Here is a 24629-nt window from a genome sequence, read left to right as displayed (position 1 = left end):
TGCGTGATATCACACGCAGCCGCTGCGGCCTGTGACGTGGCGTGTAGCCGCCTGCCAGTGCGCAGGAGCTGCGCTTGCAGGGAGCTACTCAGCGGGCGCAAAAGCATCGCTGCTGGGCAATGCTTTTGCACCTTTGCGGAGGGGTGGACCTGATATGCGGGGCGGAATAGCCCTTTGCTGGGCGTCCCCCCGCATGTCTGAGAAACTGATCGTAGATGTGCACGATCAGATCTGAATTACTCCCATTGTTCAACATATAGACCCCCATTCCGAGTTGATCGCTCTCTAGCTGCTTTCAGCAGCAATGCAAACGCTAGGCCGCCGCCCTCTGGGAGTGTATCTTAGCTTAACAGAATAGCGAACGAAAGATTAGCAGAACTGCTCGAAAATCTTTTCCTGCAGTTTCTGAGTAGCTCCAGAACTACTCCTAGATTGCGATCACCTCAGTCCGTTTAGTTCCTGCTTTAACGTCACAAACACGCCCTGCGTTCGGTCAGCCACTCCCCCGTTTCCCCAGCCACTCCTGCGTTTTAGCCAGACACGCCTGCGTTTTTTAGCACACTCCCGGAAACCGGTCAGTTTCCGCCCAGAAACATCCACTTCCTGTCAATCGCAGTGGCAAACGCAGGATTTGCATGGGGGGGTTTCCAGAACAGGGCGGAGCCAATCACGGGGGTGGGGACTGAGGTGACCCAGTATATGCTGGGTCCGTAAAACTAGTGTGTCTGTGTGTGTGTGTATATATATATATATATATATATATATAAACACATATATCTACACACACATATATATATATATATATATATATATATATATACACATACACACACACACACACACACACACACATATACACGGGTGGTCTTCAGTATGCCGGCGGTCGGGCTCCCGGCGACCAGCATACCGGCGCGGGGAGCCTGACCGCCGGCATACCGACACTTATTCTCCCTCGTGGGGGTCCACGACCCCCCTGGAGGGAGAATAGAATAGTGTGGCGCGCGTAGCGTGGCGAGCGCAGCGAGCCCGCAAGGGGCTCATTTGCGCTCGCCACACTGTTGGTAAGCCATATACCCATATACCCATATACACATATACATAGCATATTAAACATGCATACATATATATATATATATATACACACACATACAGTACACATATATATACACATGTATATATATATATCATATGTGTGTGTGTGTGTGTGTGTGTGTGTGTGTGTGTGTGTGTGTGTGTGTGTGTGTGTTATATGTATGTATGTATGTATATACATGTGTATATATGTAGGTACATGGATATATATGTACTATAATTAAAATAAAGTAAACTTTTATTGCACTTGCAAGTGCCACCAGGAAGACAGCAGGCTGCAGAGGATGCTAGACAGTCATTAATAATACTCATGCAGCTAAAAAAAAAAAAAAAAATTTCTGGGTACTCGGAAATCCCCCCTGGGTGCGCCACTGAATCGCACACCAATCAGCAGAGCGACTGAAAAGCGTAGCACGCCCCTGTGTAAATTTGCTTAGTTTTGTGTGAATTTACTTGGCTGCGACCCATACGCATGCGCAGAACAGCAGGTTTTTAGCCTGATCGCTATGCTGCGAAAAACAGCAGCGAGCGATCAACTCGGAATGAGGGCCCAAGCTCTATACTGCACATCAAAATGTAATGTGCCTGCAATTAGTTATCTAAAATAAGTACACATTTACATAAAAGTGTGGGTATTTAAGTATAGCAGGCAGCATCCGTACATGCTGTTGTGCCACAGTCACTGCTGTGAGCTCAAGTGTAAGTGGGCATAGGGTCATTGTAACCGATAGGTTCTGTTTCCAATACACATTTACATCATATTTGCTGACTTTCTGGTTGCTCCCTCAGGTGGTTGCAAGCAGGCTGCAGAACGGTGTATGTAGGCTGCAAGAGACTTGCCCACTTTTCCAGGTGGCCGTGAGAGCCACCCGATTTTCAGGAGCCTTCAGGCCACTCTGGGAGAGTAGGCAAAAATGATTTACATGATTCTACAAGCATTAATAGACACTAGTAAAAGCATTGTTTTTTTTACTCTAAGCTTTTTGAGGGTCAGCAATTAAGTATTGGATATTAACGTAGCCACACGTTGCTTGTATGCAGTTGTTTGCTATGTAGGCATACTGTACAGCAGACATTCACAAAATCTGCCATTACAGTTCAGGTTTAAAGGATATCCATGCTTAAGCACAGATGATTTAATCAGTACCTCAGTCACTTTGATTTAACCATTTGGGCTCAAGCATGTATACCCTTAAAACATGGACTGCAATAGTGGAGTTTGGTAAACTCTGCTGTACAGTATGCATATATTTCATGTGTGTCTAACTTGGGACCTATAGTCCTATGCAGTGTTGCAGTGCTAGGACATAAAAACACAACATAGTGCTCCTCTGCAACCTGTACGTCCCATCCGGGACCTTCAGCCAGAAATACCTCCTTTGGCGCACCATAAAAAGGCAACCAGGCTGCAACATGCGTCTTTTTTGTTCAATAATCTACTCGATTTGCATCTTTTTTGCACCAGTGGTGGAGTTGCGAGCTACAGCAGTGCTGAAAAGATGCAAATCTGAGAAAAAAGGCAAAAGACTGGTGACCAATATGACTGAACTGCCCCATGCAGCCCACCGCACAGCATCATGCAAATTTACAGTGTACTACAAGTCTCTTGGTGTATAGCTGCAGTGCTATAAAGACACTATGTGGTGCGTAAAAGATGCAAGAGTACGAAATTGGATATCTGCTGCACCTGTCGGGACAAGCATTTCACACGTATGGCGCAAAAACTCTCTCTCTCTCTCTCTATATATATATATATATATATACTGAACAAAAGAGTCTGCGGCACTCGAGCGCTTCTACACATCTTGAAAAAGGGGTTAAAATCCCCGAAACGTCGATGTATTTGTTCTGATGTTTCAATAACAACCAACTTTCAATCAAGTCCTCGAGTGCCGCAGACTCTTTTGTTCATTATTGATTCCTACACTGAAGGCACCGGGGCAGATTTGGATTGAAGACAGAGTGCCGGGCTGAATCTCAACATATATATATATATATATATATATATATATATATATATTTTGGGATATTCTTTCTTTACGCAGACAATTACGCAACCACCTTTGCACCTATACACATTTACTATAAACCCGGTCTCTCATGTATAAACATGTTGCATTGCTTTCCTCCCAGTCATATCGATATCAAACCGGAATACAGATCCCTATTTCATTTCTCCCTAAGTTAATGCTTACTATGCTTTCTGAACACATAATATACCTCCAGTTCTTCTATAACCCTCCATCCTTTGCTTACCTCCCTATTCTGTCCATCTCACTTCTCCCACCCCCTTCAGACATTCAGCACTGTCAAGCCAAACACATGATAAATTGCCTTGTCAACAGTATTCATTCAGGGACCAATTAATTCCACAGAAATGAACTAGGGGCCATCAGTTGTTGAAAAACTCCTAGTGCAGGGAGCAGAGCCTTCTCTATGTGAGAGCGCGGATGAGAGAGGGAGAAAAGAGAGAGAGAGGCAGAATAAGAATAAGAGGCCTTGGAAGTTAGTTTGACAGAAATTGGTCATTTAATGCTTAAGTGCACTGCAGACAGCCCCTGTCATAGCGGCCAGCGTGCTAAAACTCCCACAGAGGTCTATTTATTAATTATAGGGGGCTGTAAGGGGCCGTTTAACTGTCTCAGCCCGGACTCATCAACTTTACTTCTTGTCACAAACAGAGCTTGTGGCACAGGAGAAGAAAACAGAGGGACAACAAATCTGAACCTACTGTAAACTTTCCACGAAATAGAATATCTGATAAAATAAAATGGAAATGGTGCTCATTTTTATGGGAAAACATTTCTTCTGTTGCTAGTGATGGATTATTTAGTAAAAACAACAACATTTACACAAATTCAGATGAGGCCTCGGAAGCAGCCATTTTGACTCACTGCAATGGTTGCCAATGTTTAGTCTGCATACACAGGGAAAATGTTTAGTAGGATAAAACTCCTTGCAAAAAAGCTACTGCCAAGTAGAACTAATATTTGGCAACACTTGATAGCGTGGTGTAATTAATGAATGGCATCCCTAACTTTTTCCCTGCCACCAGTCACAGAAATGAATTTGTTTACCATTTTTTGTACAGCGCATACAATTTTCACGCAGCATTGTACACAGAACTGCTTAGGCACAGTTTCCCTGACCAGCCAAGCTTATGATCTAGTTTTGAATGCTTGGGGCACAGGCTTGTAATATGTGCAAGGTCCTAATCAGCTGACACTGAGATTCGAACTCCAGACTCCTGCAGGTTGCTCAGTATGATTTATACATAGGGCCTAGGGGCAAATTCACTATGAATCGCAAGTAGCTATTCATACAAAATTTTTGCTGAGGGGCCGCGGGCGCTTGCACAGCAGGCCCTACTGCGCATGCGCCCACAATTTCTGCGTTGGGGGGGGGGGGGAGTGCAGAAATTACGATCGCCTCTGCCCGTCAATAAGGCAGAGGCGGTCGCGGGGCGGGAGGGTGGCGGCAACGCTCCATTTTCTGGGTGGAAACGGAGCGTTGCTGGGGCGTGCCAGCCCAAATGCTGGGCTGGTACGCGCGAATGGGGGCATGTCGGGGTGCGGCCGCAGCGGCTGCGTGACGTCACACACAGCCGCTGCGATGACAAAAATGGCACCGGGACTCCTGCTGCCGCAGCTAGGCTGCGCCGGCAGGAGTCCTCCTTGATTTCTGCTAACAAGCAGAAATTGCGTGCTGTTCGCAATTTCTGCTTGAAGCAGGGGGGAGGCGCCAGTCAGCATGCTGGGTGGCCCCCAGCATGCGTGCTATTGGTTAGCAAATTCTGCTGATAAGCAGAATTTGCTAACCTTACTGAATTGACCCCCTAATTCAGATCTTTTCGCAGCAGCAAATTTGTTAGCTAATGGGCAAAACCATGTGCACTGCAGGGGGGGCAGATATAACATGTACAGAGAGAGTTAAGGTGCATACACACGGAGCGATATAACTGAGCGATTTTGACTATATAGTCAAAATCGCTCAGAAAGTTAGTGCAGATCGCTCCGTGTGTATACAGGCAGCGATAGCGATGCGCGTCCCCGCTAGGTCGCTATCGCTGGGAAAAATAGTCAGTGCAGGCAAGTCAATTTTGGCTATGTCGCTGCAAAAGTTAGTCAAAATCGCTAATACTTTAAGAGGCCAGCGATTTTTCCCAGCGATAGCGATGTTGCAGGCGGCGGTGGTGCGGGCGGTGGCGGGTTGTGGCGGCGGTGGGTTGCGGTGGCGGTGTGGGCGACGGCGGGTTGCGGCGGCGGTGCGGGCGGCGGCGGGTTGCGGTGTGGGCGGCAGCGGTGCGGGCGGCGGCGGGTTGCGGCAGCGGTGCGGGCGGAGGAAATTTACCTTTATCTTGCAGAGTTTGGCAGCGGAGCGGTACCAGTTTCAAAAATGGCGCCTCAGCGTAATTTTTTAAATTCAAGATGGCCGCCGCGAGCCAATCACGGCTCGCCGCATCATCGCCCCGCCCCCTCCCGCTGACATATAAGTCAGCGCGAGGCAGCGGCTTTCAGTCCGACGGCGGAGGAGGAGCGGAGAAGAGCTCCTGAAGACTGAAGACGCCGTGGAAGTCCTGGATGGGCGGTGGCTATGCAAAAGAGCTTAGCAGCCGCCGCCCACCAGGTGAAGACGCCGGAGCAAGACCCCAGAAGCCCTGGGGAGGTGGCGCCCCCCCAGGTGAAGACGCCGGAAGCCCTGGGAAGGCGGCGGCCATGCAAAAGAGCTTAAAGGCCGCCGCCCCCAGGTGAAGACCCAGTTTAATAAAGGATTTTTTAAAGAATGTGTCGTGTTTTTTTTCCAATATTTTCTTTACAAGTGGACTACGGGTGCCAGCGGGCCCTTTATGTCCGGGCATGCTGGCACTTGTGGTTCTCCAAGTGCCAGCATGCTGGGGCAGGCTTGCTGGGACCTGTAGGCCACCTGTAAAGAACAATATTACTATTGAAAGGCTATCAGCCTCCCATCCACCGCCCACGGATGGGGGGGACAGCCTCGGGCTTCACCCCTGGCCCTTGGGTGGCTGGAGGGGGGGACCCCTTGATTTAAGGGGTCCTCACTCCTCCAGTGTACCCCGGCCAGGGGTGACTAGTTGGGGGGGTAATGGCACGGCCGCAGGGACCAATATAAAAGTGTCCCCCGGCTGTGGCATTATCTCACTGGCTAGTGGAGCCCGGTGCTGGTTTGAAAAATACGGGGGACCCCTATGTCTTTTGTCCCCCGTATTTTTTAAACCAGGACCGGACGCAGAGCCCGGTGCTGGTTGTCTAAATATGGGGGAACCCTACTCATTTTTTCCTCTGTATTTTAACAACCAGGACTGGCTCAAAGAGCCCGAGGCTGGTTTTACATAGGAGGGGGGACCCCACGCAAATTTTTTTTTTAACTTTCAGCTATTTAAATACCAGCCACCCTGTAAAATCGTCCTATATATGACACTCATCCCCTTATTTAAATGAGATAGTTAAAATCTCCCATAGCCAAAATCTCCCATAGCCAAAATCTCTTGCATAGTTAGACAAAATCTCTGGTAAAGTTAGTCAAAATCTCCTACTGCCAGTTCAAGGGAAAAGTTAGTCAAAATCTCTCATAGCCAAAATCTCTCCGTGTGTATGCACCTTTAGACAAAATCTCTGGTAAAGTTAGTCAAAATCTCCTACTGCCAGTTCAAGGGAAAAGTTAGTCAAAATCTCTCATAGCCAAAATCTCTCCGTGTGTATGCACCTTTACATTTGGGTGGGGTGTGTTCAAACTGAAATCTAAATTGCAGTGTAAAAATAAAGCAGCCAATATTTACCCTGCATAGAAACAATATAACCCACCCTCTCTCTGCATGATATATCTGTCCCCCCTGCAGTGCACATGGTTTTGCCCATTAGCTAACAGATTTGCTGCTGCGATCAGATCTGAATTAGGGGCCTACAGGGGGAGTGTATTTTCGCTTTGCAAGTGTGTAAACGCAAGTGTGTAAACGCGTGTGTAAACGCATGTGTAGCAGAGCTGTACAAACAGATTTTGTACAGCCCAGGACTTACTCAGCTGCTGCTATCTCATCAGCCTGTCCGGGACCGGAATTGACGTCAGGAACCATCCCTGCAAATGCTTGGACACGCCTGCGTTTTTCCAGACACTCCCTGAAAATGGTCAGTTGCCACCCACAAACGCCATTTTCCTGTCAATCTCCTTTGGATTGCCCGTGCGAACGGATCCGTCGCACAAACCCTTCGCTGAGCGGCGATCCACTTTGTACTCGTGCGATGCGTCTGCGCATTGCGGTAAATACGCATGCGCAGTTTGGACCTGATCGCCCGCTGTACAAAAACGCACAGCAGCGATCAGGTCTGAATTACCCCCTAGGTCCATAGTCATCTACCACTCCTTCTTTTGCAGGGATCATAATGGGATACACTAAATGCATGTGAGCATGGTGCACTGTTCCCAGTTGGCTGCAGTGCAACAATATGCATCTTACTCTTGCAACTAAGCAGAAAACCTGAGATGCTATATATTGTCCTTGTTAAAGGGTGATTGTTGATGAGACGCTTTAACATTTGCTTCTTGAAAGCCAGTAATAGATAGTAGAATTATATTGCTTATGGTCACATAGTTTTACTGTTACTAAAAGACTTACAGACAGTAGCTGGTGATACAGTATATAGGGGATTATTAACCAACATCCTTGGACTCTATAATCATGTGGAAAAAATGAACTCAATGTTAAGTTTCAGTTCTATGTATGAAGGGGTAATGTAGAGCATATCACAGATTTCTCCTTCATAAGTGTAAGTTTTAGTGAAGTCCTTGTACAACGTATGTGGACGTAGCAGTTGTGCAATTTAGCAAACTCCAGAAATTAAAAGTTCTCAGATACGCTCATGCCATTTTCAGAAGCATTACCATGCTCTCCATCTCCCCCGGAACTCACAGTGCGCATGTGTGACCATGCATTGAACGTAGCATAAGTTGTTAAAGCCATTATCTCACAATGCAGCTGGAATTCCACAGACCTAGGTCTAGATTAGAGTAGAGATGTGCACTTGAAATTTTTCGGGTTTTGTGTTTTGGTTTTGGGTTCGGTTCCGCGGCCGTGTTTTGGGTTCGACCGCGTTTTGGCAAAACCTCACCGAATTTTTTTTGTCGGATTCGGGTGTGTTTTGGATTCGGGTGTTTTTTTCAAAAAACACTAAAAAACAGCTTAAATCATAGAATTTGGGGGTCATTTTGATCGCATAGTATTATTAACCTCAATAACCATAATTTCCACTCATTTTCAGTCTATTATGAATACCTCACACCTCACAATATTATTTTTAGTCCTAAAATTTGCACCGAGGTCGCTGGATGACTAAGCTAAGCGACCCTAGTGGCCGACACAAACACCTGGCCCATCTAGGAGTGGCACTGCAGTGTCACGCAGGATGGCCCTTCCAAAAAACCCTCCCCAAACAGCACATGACGCAAAGAAAAAAAGAGGCGCAATGAGGTAGCTGTGTGAGTAAGATAAGCGACCCTAGTGGCCGACACAAACACCTGGCCCATCTAGGAGTGGCACTGCAGTGTCACGCAGGATGGCCCTTCCAAAAAAAACTCCCCAAACAGCACATAACGCAAAGAAAAAAAGAGGCGCAATGAGGTAGCTGTGTGAGTAAGATAAGCGACCCTAGTGGCCGACACAAACACCTGGCCCATCTAGGAGTGGCACTGCAGTGTCACGCAGGATGTCCCTTCCAAAAAACCCTCCCCAAACAGCACATGACGCAAAGAAAAAAAGAGGCGCAATGAGGTAGCTGTGTGAGTAAGATAAGCGACCCTAGTGGCCGACACAAACACCGGGCCCATCTAGGAGTGGCACTGCAGTGTCACGCAGGATGTCCCTTCCAAAAAACCCTCCCCAAACAGCACATGACGCAAAGAAAAAAAGAGGCGCAATGAGGTAGCTGTGTGAGTAAGATAAGCGACCCTAGTGGCCGACACAAACACCGGGCCCATCTAGGAGTGGCACTGCAGTGTCACGCAGGATGGCCCTTCCAAAAAACCCTCCCCAAACAGCACATGACGCAAAGAAAAAAAGAGGCGCAATGAGGTAGCTGTGTGAGTAAGATAAGCGACCCTAGTGGCCGACACAAACACCTGGCCCATCTAGGAGTGGCACTGCAGTGTCACGCAGGATGGCCCTTCCATAAAACACTCCCCAAACAGCACATGACGCAAAGAAAAAAAGAGGCGCAATGAGGTAGCTGTGTGAGTAAGATAAGCGACCCTAGTGGCCGACACAAACACCGGGCCCATCTAGGAGTGGCACTGCAGTGTCACGCAGGATGTCCCTTCCAAAAAACCCTCCCCAAACAGCACATGACGCAAAGAAAAAAAGAGGCGCAATGAGGTAGCTGTGTGAGTAAGATAAGCGACCCTAGTGGCCGACACAAACACCTGGCCCATCTAGGAGTGGCACTGCAGTGTCACGCAGGATGGCCCTTCCAAAAAACACTCCCCAAACAGCACATGACGCAAAGAAAAAAAGAGGCGCAATGAGGTAGCTGTGTGAGTAAGATAAGCGACCCTAGTGGCCGACACAAACACCGGGCCCATCTAGGAGTGGCACTGCAGTGTCACGCAGGATGGCCCTTCCAAAAAACCCTCCCCAAACAGCACATGACGCAAAGAAAAAAAGAGGCGCAATGAGGTAGCTGTGTGAGTAAGATAAGCGACCCTAGTGGCCGACACAAACACCTGGCCCATCTAGGAGTGGCACTGCAGTGTCACGCAGGATGGCCCTTCCAAAAAACACTCCCCAAACAGCACATGACGCAAAAGAAAAAAAGAGGCGCAATGAGGTAGCTGTGTGAGTAAGATAAGCGACCCTAGTGGCCGACACAAACACCGGGCCCATCTAGGAGTGGCACTGCAGTGTCACGCAGGATGGCCCTTCCAAAAAACACTCCCCAAACTGCACATGACGCAAAGAAAAATTAAAGAAAAAAGAGGTGCAAGATGGAATTGTCCTTGGGCCCTCCCACCCACCCTTATGTTGTATAAACAGGACATGCACACTTTAACCAACCCATCATTTCAGTGACAGGGTCTGCCACACGACTGTGACTGAAATGACGGGTTGGTTTGGACCCCCACCAAAAAAGAAGCAATTAATCTCTCCTTGCACAAACTGGCTCTACAGAGGCAAGATGTCCACCTCATCATCATCCTCCGATATATCACCGTGTACATCCCCCTCCTCACAGATTATCAATTCGTCCCCACTGGAATCCACCATCTCAGCTCCCTGTGTACTTTGTGGAGGCAATTGCTGCTGGTCAATGTCTCCACGGAGGAATTGATTATAATTCATTTTAATGAACATCATCTTCTCCACATTTTCTGGAAGTAACCTCGTACGCCGATTGCTGACAAGGTGAGCGGCGGCACTAAACACTCTTTCGGAGTACACACTTGTGGGAGGGCAACTTAGGTAGAATAAAGCCAGTTTGTGCAAGGGCCTCCAAATTGCCTCTTTTTCCTGCCAGTATAAGTACGGACTGTGTGACGTGCCTACTTGGATGCGGTCACTCATATAATCCTCCACCATTCTTTCAATGGGGAGAGAATCATATGCAGTGACAGTAGACGACATGTCCGTAATCGTTGACAGGTCCTTCAGTCCGGACCAGATGTCAGCATCAGCAGTCGCTCCAGACTGCCCTGCATCACCGCCAGCGGGTGGGCTCGGAATTCTGAGCCTTTTCCTCGCACCCCCAGTTGCGGGAGAATGTGAAGGAGGAGATGTTGACAGGTCGCGTTCCGCTTGACTTGACAATTTTCTCACCAGCAGTTCTTTGAACCCCAGCAGACTTGTGTCTGCCGGAAAGAGAGATCCAAGGTAGGTTTTAAATCTAGGATCGAGCACGGTGGCCAAAATGTAGTGCTCTGATTTCAACAGATTGACCACCCGTGAATCCTTGTTAAGCGAATTAAGGGCTCCATCCACAAGTCCCACATGCCTAGCGGAATCGCTCCGTGTTAGCTCCTCCTTCAATGTCTCCAGCTTCTTCTGCAAAAGCCTGATGAGGGGAATGACCTGACTCAAGCTGGCAGTGTCTGAACTGACTTCACGTGTGGCAAGTTCAAAGGGCAGCAGAACCTTGCACAACGTTGAAATCATTCTCCACTGCGCTTGAGTCAGGAGCATTCCACCTCCTATATCGTGCTGAATTGTATAGGCTTGAATGGCCTTTTGCTGCTCCTCCAACCTCTGAAGCATATATAGGGTTGAATTCCACCTCGTTACCACTTCTTGCTTCAGGTGATGGCAGGGCAAGTTCAGGCGTTTTTGGTGTTGCTCCAGTCTTCTGTACGTGGTGCCTGTACGCCGAAAGTGTCCCGCAATTCTTCTGGCCACCGACAGCATCTCTTGCACGCCCCTGTCGTTTTTTAAAAAATTCTGCACCACCAAATTCAAGGTATGTGCAAAACATGGGACGTGCTGGAATTTGCCCATATTTAATGCACACACAATATTGCTGGCGTTGTCCGATGCCACAAATCCACAGGAGAGTCCAATTGGGGTAAGCCATTCCGCGATGATCTTCCTCAGTTGCCGTAAGAGGTTTTCAGCTGTGTGCGTATTCTGGAAACCGGTGATACAAAGCGTAGCCTGCCTAGGAAAGAGTTGGCGTTTGTGAGATGCTGCTACTGGTGCCACCGCTGCTGTTCTTGCGGCGGGAGTCCATACATCTACCCAGTGGGCTGTCACAGTCATATAGTCCTGACCCTGCCCTGCTCCACTTGTCCACATGTCCGTGGTTAAGTGGACATTGGGTACAGCTGCATTTTTTAGGACACTGGTGACTCTTTTTCTGAGGTCTGTGTACATTTTCGGTATCGCCTGCCTAGAGAAATGGAACCTAGATGGTATTTGGTACCGGGGACACAGTACCTCCAACAAGTCTCTAGTTGGCTCTGCAGTAATGATGGATACCGGAACCACGTTTCTCACCACCCAGGATGCCAAGGCCTCAGTTATCCGCTTTGCAGCAGGATGACTGCTGAGATATTTCATCTTCCTCGCAAAGGACTGTTGGACAGTCAATTGCTTGGTGGAAGTAGTGAAAGTGGTCTTACGATTTCCCCTCTGGGATGACCATCGACTCCCGGCAGCAACAACAGCAGCGCCAGCAGCAGTAGGCGTTACACGCAAGGATGCATCGGAGGAATCCCAGGCAGGAGAGGAATCGTCAGAATTGCCAGTGACATGGCCTGCAGGACTATTGGCATTCCTGGGGAAGGAGGAAATTGACACTGAGGGAGTTGGTGGGGTGGTTTGCGTGAGCTTGGTTACAAGAGGAAGGGATTTACTGGTCAGTGGACTGCTTCCGCTGTCGCCCAAAGTTTTTGAACTTGTCACTGACTTATTATGAATGCGCTGCAGGTGACGTATAAGGGAGGATGTTCCGAGGTGGTTAACGTCCTTACCCCTACTTATTACAGCTTGACAAAGGCAACACACGGCTTGACAAATGTTGTCCGCATTTCTGTTGAAATACTTCCACACCGAAGAGCTGATTTTTTTGGTATTTTCACCAGGCATGTCAACGGCGATATTCCTCCCACGGACAACAGGTGTCTCCCCGGGTGCCTGACTTAAACAAACCACCTCACCATCAGAATCCTCCTTGTCAATTTCCTCCCCAGCGCCAGCAACACCCATATCCTCCTCATCCTGGTGTACTTCAACACTGACATCTTCAATCTGACTATCAGGAACTGGACTGCGGGTGCTCCTTCCAGCACTTGCAGGGGGCGTGCAAATGGTGGAAGGCGCATGATCTTCACGTCCAGTGTTGGGAAGGTCAGGCATCGCAACCGACACAATTGGACTCTCCTTGTGGATTTGGGATTTCGAAGAACGCACAGTTCTTTGCGGTGCTTTTGCCAGCTTGAGTCTTTTCATTTTTCTAGCGAGAGGCTGAGTGCTTCCATCCTCATGTGAAGCTGAACCACTAGCCATGAACATAGGCCAGGGCCTCAGCCGTTCCTTGCCACTCCGTGTGGCAAATGGCATATTGGCAAGTTTACGCTTCTCCTCCGACAATTTTATTTTAGATTTTGGAGTCCTTTTTTTACTGATATTTGGTGTTTTGGATTTTACATGCTCTGTACTATGACATTGGGCATCGGCCTTGGCAGACGACGTTGCTGGCATTTCATCGTCTCGGACATGACTAGTGGCAGCAGCTTCAGCACGAGGTGGAAGTGGATCTTGATCTTTCCCTAATTTTGGAACCTCAACATTTTTGTTCTCCATATTTTAATAGGCACAACTAAAAGGCACCTCAGGTAAACAATGGAGATGGATGGATACTAGTATACTTATGGATGGACGAGCGACTGCCGACACAGAGGTAGCTACAGCCGTGGACTACCGTACTGTGTCTGCTGCTAATATAGACTGGATGATAATTAGATGAAATCAATATATATATATATATATATATAATATCACACTAGTACTGCAGCCGGACAGGTAGATATATTTATTATGTAATGACTGATGACGGACCTGCTGGACACTGTCAGCTCAGCAGCACCGCAGACTGCTACAGTAAGCTACTATAGTAGTATGTATAAAGAAGAAAGAAAAAAAAAAACACGGGTAGGTGGTATACAATTATGGATGGACGAGCGACTGCCGACACAGAGGTAGCTACAGCCGTGGACTACCGTACTGTGTCTGCTGCTAATATAGACTGGATGATAATGAAATGAAATCAATATATATATATATATATATATATAATATCACACTAGTACTGCAGCCGGACAGGTAGATATATTTATTATGTAATGACTGATGACGGACCTGCTGGACACTGTCAGCTCAGCAGCACCGCAGACTGCTACAGTAAGCTACTATAGTAGTATGTATAAAGAAGAAAGAAAAAAAAAAACCACGGGTAGGTGGTATACAATTATGGATGGACTGCCGAGTGCCGACACAGAGGTAGCTACAGCCGTGGAATAACGTACTGTGTCTGCTGATAATATAGACTGGATGATAATGAGATTAAATCAATATATATGTATATATAATATCACTAGTACTGCAGCCGGACAGGTATATATATTTATTATGTAATGACTGATGACGGACCTGCTGGACACTGTCAGCTCAGCAGCACCGCAGACTGCTACAGTAAGCTACTATAGTAGTATGTATAAAGAAGAAAGAAAGAAAAAAAACCACGGGTAGGTGGTATACAATTATGGATGGACTGCCGAGTGCCGACACAGAGGTAGCTACAGCCGTGGACTAACGTACTGTGTCTGCTGATAATATAGACTGGATGATAATGAGATTAAATCAATATATATGTATATATAATATCACTAGTACTGCAGCCGGACAGGTATATATATATATTGGCCATATTCCTCCCACGGACAACAGGTGTCTCCCCGGGTGCCTGACTTAAACAAACCACCTCACCATCAGAATCCTCCTTGTCAATTTCCTCCCCAGCGCCAGCAACACCCATATCCTCCTCATCCTGGTGTACTTCAACACTGACATCTTCAATCTGACTATCAGGAACTGGACTGCGGGTGCTCCTTCCAGCACTTGCAGGGGGCGTGCAAATGGTGGAAGGCGCATGCTCTTCACGTCCAGTGTTGGGAAGGTCAGGCATCGCAACCGACACAATTGGACTCTCCTTGTGGATTTGGGATTTCGAAGAACGCACAGTTCTTTGCGGTGCTTTTGCCAGCTTGAGTCTTTTCATTTTTCTAGCGAGAGGCTGAGTGCTTCCATCCTCATGTGAAGCTGAACCACTAGCCATGAGCATAGGCCAGGGCCTCAGCCGTTCCTTGCCACTCCGTGTGGTAAATGGCATATTGGCAAGTTTACGCTTCTCCTCCGACAATTTTATTTTAGATTTTGGAGTCCTTTTTTTACTGATATTTGGTGTTTTGGATTTTACATGCTCTGTACTATGACATTGGGCATCGGCCTTGGCAGACGACGTTGCTGGCATTTCATCGTCTCGGACATGACTAGTGGCAGCAGCTTCAGCACGAGGTGGAAGTGGATCTTGATCTTTCCCTAATTTTGGAACCTCAACATTTTTGTTCTCCATATTTTAATAGGCACAACTAAAAGGCACCTCAGGTAAACAATGGAGATGGATGGATACTAGTATACTTATGGATGGACGAGCGACTGCCGACACAGAGGTAGCTACAGCCGTGGACTACCGTACTGTGTCTGCTGCTAATATAGACTGGATGATAATTAGATGAAATCAATATATATATATATATAATATCACACTAGTACTGCAGCCGGACAGGTAGATATATTTATTATGTAATGACTGATGACGGACCTGCTGGACACTGTCAGCTCAGCAGCACCGCAGACTGCTACAGTAAGCTACTATAGTAGTATGTATAAAGAAGAAAGAAAAAAAAAACCACGGGTAGGTGGTATACAATTATGGATGGACGAACGACTGCCGACACAGAGGTAGCTACAGCCGTGGACTACCGTACTGTGTCTGCTGCTAATATAGACTGGATGATAATGAGATGAAATCAATATATATATATATATATATATATAATATCACACTAGTACTGCAGCCGGACAGGTAGATATATTTATTATGTAATGACTGATGACGGACCTGCTGGACACTGTCAGCTCAGCAGCACCGCAGACTGCTACAGTAAGCTACTATAGTAGTATGTATAAAGAAGAAAGAAAAAAAAACCACGGGTAGGTGGTATACAATTATGGATGGACTGCCGAGTGCCGACACAGAGGTAGCTACAGCCGTGGACTAACGTACTGTGTCTGCTAATAATATAGACTGGATGATAATGAGATGAAATCAATATATATGTATATATAATATCACTAGTACTGCAGCCGGACAGGTATATATATTTATTATGTAATGACTGATGACGGACCTGCTGGACACTGTCAGCTCAGCAGCACCGCAGACTGCTACAGTAAGCTACTATAGTAGTATGTATAAAGAAGAAAGAAAGAAAAAAAACCACGGGTAGGTGGTATACAATTATGGATGGACTGCCGAGTGCCGACACAGAGGTAGCTACAGCCGTGGACTAATGTACTGTGTCTGCTGATAATATAGACTGGATGATAATGAGATGAAATCAATATATATGTATATATAATATCACTAGTACTGCAGCCGGACAGGTATATATATTTATTATGTAATGACTGATGACGGACCTGCTGGACACTGTCAGCTCAGCAGCACCGCAGACTGCTACAGTAAGCTACTATAGTAGTATGTATAAAGAAGAAAGAAAAAAAAAAACCACGGGTAGGTGGTATACAATTATGGATGGACTGCCGAGTGCCGACACAGAGGTAGCTACAGCCGTGGACTAACGTACTGTGTCTGCTGATAATATAGACTGGATGATAATGAGATGAAATCAATATATATATATATATAATTATATAATATCACTAGTACTGCAGCCGGACAGGTATATATATTTATTATGTAATGACTGATGACGGACCTGCTGGACACTGTCAGCTCAGCAGCACCGCAGACTGCTACAGTAAGCTACTATAGTAGTATGTATAAAGAAGAAAGGAAAAAAAAAAAAAAACACGGGTAAGTGCTAGGTGGTATACAATATTATATATATATTATATACAATTATATATATATATATATATTAAACTCATAAACTGGTGGTGATTATTAAACTGGTGTTCAGGTCACTGGTCACACTATCAGCAACTTGCAAGTAGTACTCCTGAGTCCTAAGCAGACAATCACAATATATATTATACTGGTGGTCAGTGTGGTCACAAACAATGGCAGTGTGGCACTCTGGCAGCAAAAGTGTGCACTGTACGTTATATGTACTCCTGAGTCCTGAGTCCTGCTCTCAGACTCTAACTGCTCCCCACTGTCAGTGTCTCCCCCACAAGTCAGATAATACAGTCACACTATCTCTATCACTTCAGCAAGTACTAGTAGTAGTAGTACTCCTCCTAATGCTCCCCAAAATTACTACTGTGTCTCTCTCTGTCTCACTCTCTTCTCGAATCTCTATAAACGGAGAGGACGCCAGCCACGTCCTCTCCCTATAAATCTCAATGCACGTGTGAAAATGGCGGAGACGCGCGGCTCCTTATATAGAATCCGAGTCTCGCGATAGAATCCGAGCCTCGCGAGAATCCGACAGCGTGATGATGACGTTCGGGCGCGCTCGGGTTAACCGAGCAAGGCGGGAAGATCCGAGTCGCTCGGACCCGTGTAAAAAAAACTGAAGTTCGGGCGGGTTCGGATTCCGAGGAACCGAACCCGCTCATCTCTAGATTAGAGATGAGCAGGTTCAAGTTTTTCTCGGTTTTACTCGGATTTACTCGGTTCTCTAAACGGCATCTTATTGGCTATCCAAAACACAAGACATCCGTGAGCCAATAAGATGCCGTTTTGAGAATCTAGTAAATCCGAGTAAAACCGAACCCACTCATCTCTAGTCTAGATCAGGGGTAGCCAACCTGCGGCGGCCCTCCAGATGCTGTGGAACTACACATCCCACCATACTCTGCCACAGTTTAAGGGGCACTACTATGTAGTGTAATATGAATCAGGGGCACTTCATATGGTTTAATGGGAATAAGATTGTGCTACTGTGTGGCCTAATTTGAATTGGGTGTACTACTGTGTGACCACGCCCCTTCCTTGTGAGACCACTGTCCCTTTATAAAGCATGGGTGGTAATGCAAAAAATTTATAGTTTGTAGGGGGATGCCGAACACCCTAGCATTGGCCCCGGCTCTTCCTAATGGAGGGTGGGGTGATAGGTGGTGGAGTAAATGAGTTGCACCACTTCTCCTGGACCACTTTAAGTCCTGGTACACTCTGACTTGTGGTGTCCTGTGTCAAAAAAATAATAGTATCCAGCCATGCCTCATGCTACACTAGTGGAGGGCAACAAGCATTCCAAGTGCTGCCTACAGTCCTCAAAATGTATCTTGCATTCAAACTACCGCAACTAGTGTCACTACCCCTCCTCTTCCTAGCAGTGACGTGTGGTGGGGTTTGTGCCAGAGTTTTGACTGTATAAAGTATATGAAAAATACAAAGAATATGTTTGAAATATCTTCTTTGCATTATTCTAATAATTTGTATAGCCAAAACTCTGGAGCAAAAAGTCTATGGCAGGTGAGGCAGTGCCTCACCTGCCCAACTTTTACGCTCATCTCTGATCAAAACTCGCCAAATTTCCAGGAGTTTATACTGCTGCACCTATATATAATGCCCAGATGTACGCTTTGGCTCCTATATTGCATGTAATTCTGGCTCTGGTGCTAGCCAGTGCCTCCTCAGTCATTTACCTCACAGCACGTCCCTGCTTCCTAGTGGTGCTGATGAGACTCAATCACTGTACAGTCACACAGTATATTAGTAGTAGGTTATTCTGAATGCTAATATCTTCTCACCAGCTTGACTAGTTGGTCATAGGGTTATATACTGCATGATCTGTGTGACCCTTACCTGCTCTTACTCTCATCTCATTATGAGATCTGTTGATTCTCTGCAAATGCCTGTGTATGGACCATTTGTGAGGAAAATAAATAGCAAAAATAATAGGCAGATGTTTTTAAAGACATTTGGATGGATATGACACATGCATATTGTGACATTCTATTGCTCTGGGATCTGTGATCCTGGCAGGAAACAGAAAACTGTAGTTAATCCTTTGTATGAAGAGTCTGCAGTTTCCAACAGGAGATGCCAAATATTGTATTCTTGTTGCTTTATGAGAGGCTATAAAGAAAGTCTTAATAATTCATGCTGCCTTTTTATGTCCACAGTAGGCTAAGGTAAGCATGAGATGGCTTTGGGAGTCAGCTGGAAAGCGCCTTGTCTGCTACTTGTCACCTTCTCCCAGTTACCTGATATCTGATAGCCTGAGAGGTGGCACATACACACACACACACACACACACACACACACACACACACACACACACACACACAGCAGCCTCTGCTTTAGTCTGCCTGAATAGGAACAGACACTGCTGTTTATGCAGCCTTTGAGTAAGCAGAGCACAATTTAATCAATCATTCTATTGTATTATCTTAGTAAAGTCTTAAGACAGGCTGCTTTAACTGAACCTGTTAACTCAAAGCATTTAATTGGGGATTATAAAAGGACACATATATACCCTAAAAATACCACTAAAATCTAAATTAATTACCTTGTTGGTAGATATAGTACTATTACAGTGTACACAAGCTTAAGGCAGTACAAATAATATATAAGTTTAGGCACATTCCTGGCCTCATATACATTGGCTACTGATAATATTCACATATAATTATGTAATACACTGACCAAAACTAACAAATCTGCAAACTCTTACAGAGTGTCACAGAGAGTTATGACCTACCCGTGTCTCGAATCCCACCACGACCAATAACTTGGTCAAGATCCATGTCAGCACTAGGTTTCCCCCAGATGTAATTCCTGTTTCTGTCTCCATTTCTCCATCTGCTCCTGGTATCCTCCCAATGGGGCTGATGCTCACTCCCTTGCAGGCCTAAGGAAGTCATGGCAGCTGGACTCTTATCTGTGGATGAAGTCTATTTCAAGTGACTTGAAGGCAGGAAAGCAATGCAACAAAGCAATGAGAAAGGCAAGTCAGATGCTTGGTTGCATAGGGAGAGGAATCAGTAGTAGGAAAAAAGTAGTGATAATGCCACTGTATAGGTCATTGGTACGGCCCCATCTGGAATACTGTGTCCAGTTCTGGAGACCATATCTCCAGAAGGATATAAATACATTAGAGAGTGTACAAAGAAGGGCAACTAAAATGGTGCATGGCCTACATCACAAAACTTACCCGGAAAGGCTAAAAGATCTTAACATGTATAGTTTGGAGGAGAGAAGAGAAAGGGGGGACATGATAGAAACTTTCAAATATATCAAGGGTCTTAACAAAGTTCCGGAGGGAAACATTCTTCAAAGGAAGAGAAATATTAGAACTCGAGGACATACACTGAGACTGGAGGGGGGGAGGTTCAGGGGAAATTTAAGGAAAAATTACTTCACGGAAAGAGTAGTGGATAAGTGGAATAGTCTCCCATCAGAGGTGGTAGAGGCTAAGACTGTAGAGCAATTTAAACATGCTTGGGATAGGCATATGAATATCCTTACAAAGAACTAAGGTTCAAAAAGGGTTGAGATTACATAAAGGATAAAAAAAAAGGGGCAGACTAGATGGGCCAAGTGGTTCTTATCTGCCGTCAAATTCTATGTTTCTATGTTTCTATGTAAGTCCCTCCACCAGTATTAGTCAATGGTTTGCTTGATGCAGTTATGATCCAGTCCTCTAATGATTTCCTCCTGGTGAGACTATTCTCTAGTCCTGTAGTTACAGGTTGTGGCTGACACCTGGAGTTCCTCTGTGCTGCATCCCTGCTGGAGCCAGGCTCCAAAAAAGTCCTAACAAAGGAACATTCCAATGCCACACAAAGATATTGGCAGGGGAGTGGTGTGTGTGAAGAACTGAGGTGGTCTGATGACCTTGCATAGCTTCACTAGGTCCTAGCACCCTCTTTTCATTTAGACCTTGAACTGCAGTCTGAAGCCACATACCTTTATTTAATGCTGTCACAATACCAAAGATAACCTTTGGCTATCGATCTGTGCTAAATACCTGGAATCCAAAGAAGATGTCTTACCTATGAAATCTGGAATATCTGGATGCGCTTCATTCTTATTTCCTGGCCCATTACTGTTTATGCTAGTAAGTATTTCAGACCCAGGCAAATGTCTGAATAAAGTATATTATGCTTAATTCCAACCATTCAAAACAAGAGCCGCAGCACTTTTATGAATAATAATAATAATAATAATAATAATAATTTTATTTATATAGCGCTCTTTCTCCAATAGGACTCAAGGCGCTTAACAGATACACAGCATAATATAGTACAGAAAAATAATGAAGTACATTTTTCATAAAATACAGAAGCATGAAGATACTAAAAGAGACACTATGGAAATGCTTGAGTAAACAGGAAAGTCTTGAGTCTACTTTTGAAGGATTCTATAGTTGGGGCCTCTCGCACTGTGCTGGGAAGTGAGTTCCATAGAGTCGGAGCCGCATGACTAAAAGCTCGACCCCCAGATGAATTACGGTAGATTCTAGGTACTGCTAAAAGTCCTTCATCTACAGATCGCAGTAATCGAGTGGGGCAGTATGGGATCAGAAGCTGTTTCAGGTACCTTGGGCCTTGGTCATGTAATGCTTTGAAACTCAGTAAGCCAATCTTGAAGAGGATTCGCCATCTTACAGGCAGCCAGTGAAGGGAGTAGAGGATGGGTGTTATGTGGCTGGAACGGGGCTGGTTGGTTAACAGCCTGGCAGCTGTGTTTTGCACCAGCTGTAAGCGTTGCAATTCTTTTGCTGGTAGACCAAGGTAGAGGGCATTACAGTAGTCTAATCGAGATGATACAAATGCATGTATGACTTTTGGCATATCATCTGAGGGAATTAGGTGCTTGATTCTGGCTATGTTCCTCAGGTGAAAGAATGAGGATTTGATTGTGGCTGATATCTGATGTTTAAGTGTCAAGCCATCATCCAGGACAACGCCAAGATTCCGCACATGATCACTGGTCTGTAATTCTGAATCCCAGAGTGTAAGTCCAGTTGGTTGGCTATGCTGCAGTCTTGTCCTTTGATGTTGCGGTCGTATTATAAGGACCTCTGTTTTATCCGGGTTCAGTCGCAGCCAACTGGCGCTCATCCACTCCTGTAGTTCAGCTAGACAGCCATTCAGGGTTGCTACTGGGTTATCAGTGCCCGGAGCAAAGGACAAGTACAGTTGTGTATCATCTGCATAGCAGTGGTAGACCAGGCCATGGCGCCTGATTATTTCGCCCAATGGGAGCATGTATACTGCAAAAAGCATGGGGGATAGTATAGAACCTTGTGGGACACCACATGGCAATGGCACTGGTGGTGATGAGTATAATCCAGATGATACTCTCTGTGACCTGCCTGTGAGAAATGATTTGAACCAGTTTAGGACTGTGCCATCCAGACCACAGAAGTGTATCAGTCGCTCAATCAGAAGCCCGTGGTCCACGGTATCAAATGCTGCCGAGAGATCCAGAAGGATTAATATTGAACAGTCACCTCTGTCTTTTGCCATCAGAAGATCATTTAACACACACACCAGGGCTGTTTCAGTGCTATGTCTTCTCCTGAATCCTGATTGAAATGGATCATAAATATCATGGGTTGTCAGGCGAGTTTCCAGTTGATTTGCAACCACTTTCTCAATAACCTTTCCTAGGAAAGGAAGGTTTGATACCGGTCTGTAGTTGGACATGCAGTCGGGATCTAAATTAGGTTTTTTAAGAAGTGGTCTAACAATTGCTTCCTTTAGGGGTCCAGGAAAAATGCCTGTCTGCAAAGAGCATTGAACAATTTTTGCAAAGACAGGACCGATTATATCCGTACAACCTATTAGAAGCTTGGTTGAGGCTGGGTCCAGGCCACAGGTGGTGGGACGCAAAATCCGAGCAATTTCAGCAGTGTCCTTTACATCCACTGGGTCAAAGCTGGTCCATGAAGGCAGGTAGCTTATATTGGCAGGCTTTGTAGTTTGGCTCTCCTTTGATGGCACTGTGGATATTCCAGCCCGGATGGTGGATATTTTATCTGCAAATAATGACTCAATCATACTGTAAGACACACATAACATGGAATAGGATAAAAACAAAACAACAAAAAGCATACTCATCTTAGATGGCAACAGTTCAATGGATAGTGGGTCAATTGCTCTTTTACTGCCAGCAGGACTGTAGTCCAGCCTAGATGTAAACATTTTTTTAGTGAACATAAACCTTCTCACAGATCAATAGCATTCTGGTAAAGTAGAGAATGAACTGTCCTTCTGATCATTGACAGTCCAGCTAGAACTATAATCCCCAGCCAGTACAGCCCCCAAATCACTAGATCAGTACTCAAACACCTGTTCTTACACTAGCTAAGGTGCCCCAATTATATGCTCTGGGTATAAGGTGGAGCTGTGCTCTTGGCTGATCTGTTTGGCGACCCTGTCTGTCTTCTAGTTAGTGACCAGTTTTCTGTATATCTTTCTCCTGAAACCTCTGCTGTTGGAGGTCCACCACCACCCCTCAGATATCCCTCACCATCAATAATATTACAATTTCCTCATCTCCCAAATCTGTTGGCTTGATGTCACACTTGATTGCACTCCCTGCATTATTTCTCATGTACAGGTACTCTCCCAAACTAATTATCTCTACTTTAAAAATATTGCTAAAATATACCCTTTTCTTACCCATGATGCTACCAAAACTCTTAGCCACTCTCTCATCACCTCCCAAATGAACTACTGTAACTTCTTGCTAACTTCCCCTCACACAGCTATTCCCAATTCAATCTATGCTAATAGACTAAAGTTCCCCTTACCACTTCACATCTCCTATACTACTTTGCAGATCCCTACACTGGTTTCTTATATACTCCAGATTCCAAGTAAAATGTCTTATTCTTTCCTCAACAATACACTGCTACATACATCTCAAATCAAAATATTCTCCCTCTCCCCATTTAGACCTACCTTTGACCTGAGCACGGCCTTGCCACTGGAAGCCACTTTTCACTCCCACCTACAAAACTGCTCCAATATCACTACCCATTTATGGAATGAAATATCAAAGTAGGGGGGTGGAAACAAGAGATAACCAAAATGTGTGCTAATGACCTAATAGTTTGGTCTGTCTACGACTGTCACCTTGTAAACCAGCTGGGTGTAGTACATGTCTACACAGATTTTGCTGGTGATTCTAATGCAAGTGGACAGGCTGCTATGTTTAATTTTGAGTTGTTAAACTTATTATGCTCTATATGGCTACAAAATGGTCTAGCCCTATGAAATCTCTAATGCTGTATTTGGCTCTAGGTTGGGCTATTCCAGTGATCAGCCCAAATCTCAGGCTACATATATTACATAACCAGCAAATCAATATGGACCACCATTCTAAGATGTCAGTGTGGGTGGTGGCGATGCGGGTCCTCGGTTATTGGCTAGGACTGAGAGATGAAGAGACCTGGGGAAAAATGACTGCATGTATGGAATTCATGTTACTAAAACAAATTTTAGTAGTGGAGCTTTAAATCATTTACTTTAATAATCTGACAAACCTTTACTCCATGGGTAGCATCAGGTTTCACCTCAACTAGATCTTGCTGTAATACATGACTGTTTATTATATGAAGCAGAAACAATTAACCATTCTCATAGCGTGCTGGAAAACTGACAACAACATACCACAGAAGGCAATATCAGTTTGGAGTATCTCTCCAAGTCATTAATAATTCTAAGCCACATTATCATCGCCATATTATTTTCAGTGTTTACTCATGAACCAAGCAGCAATATATACTTGCACAAATATCAAAAACATAATAGTTAATGCAGCTGGCATGTCACA

The sequence above is a fragment of the Pseudophryne corroboree genome, chromosome 3, assembly GCF_028390025.1.
Source record: "Pseudophryne corroboree isolate aPseCor3 chromosome 3, aPseCor3.hap2, whole genome shotgun sequence".
NCBI classification, from domain to species: Eukaryota; Metazoa; Chordata; class Amphibia; order Anura; family Myobatrachidae; genus Pseudophryne; species Pseudophryne corroboree.
Note: the sequence above shows the minus strand (reverse complement) of the source record.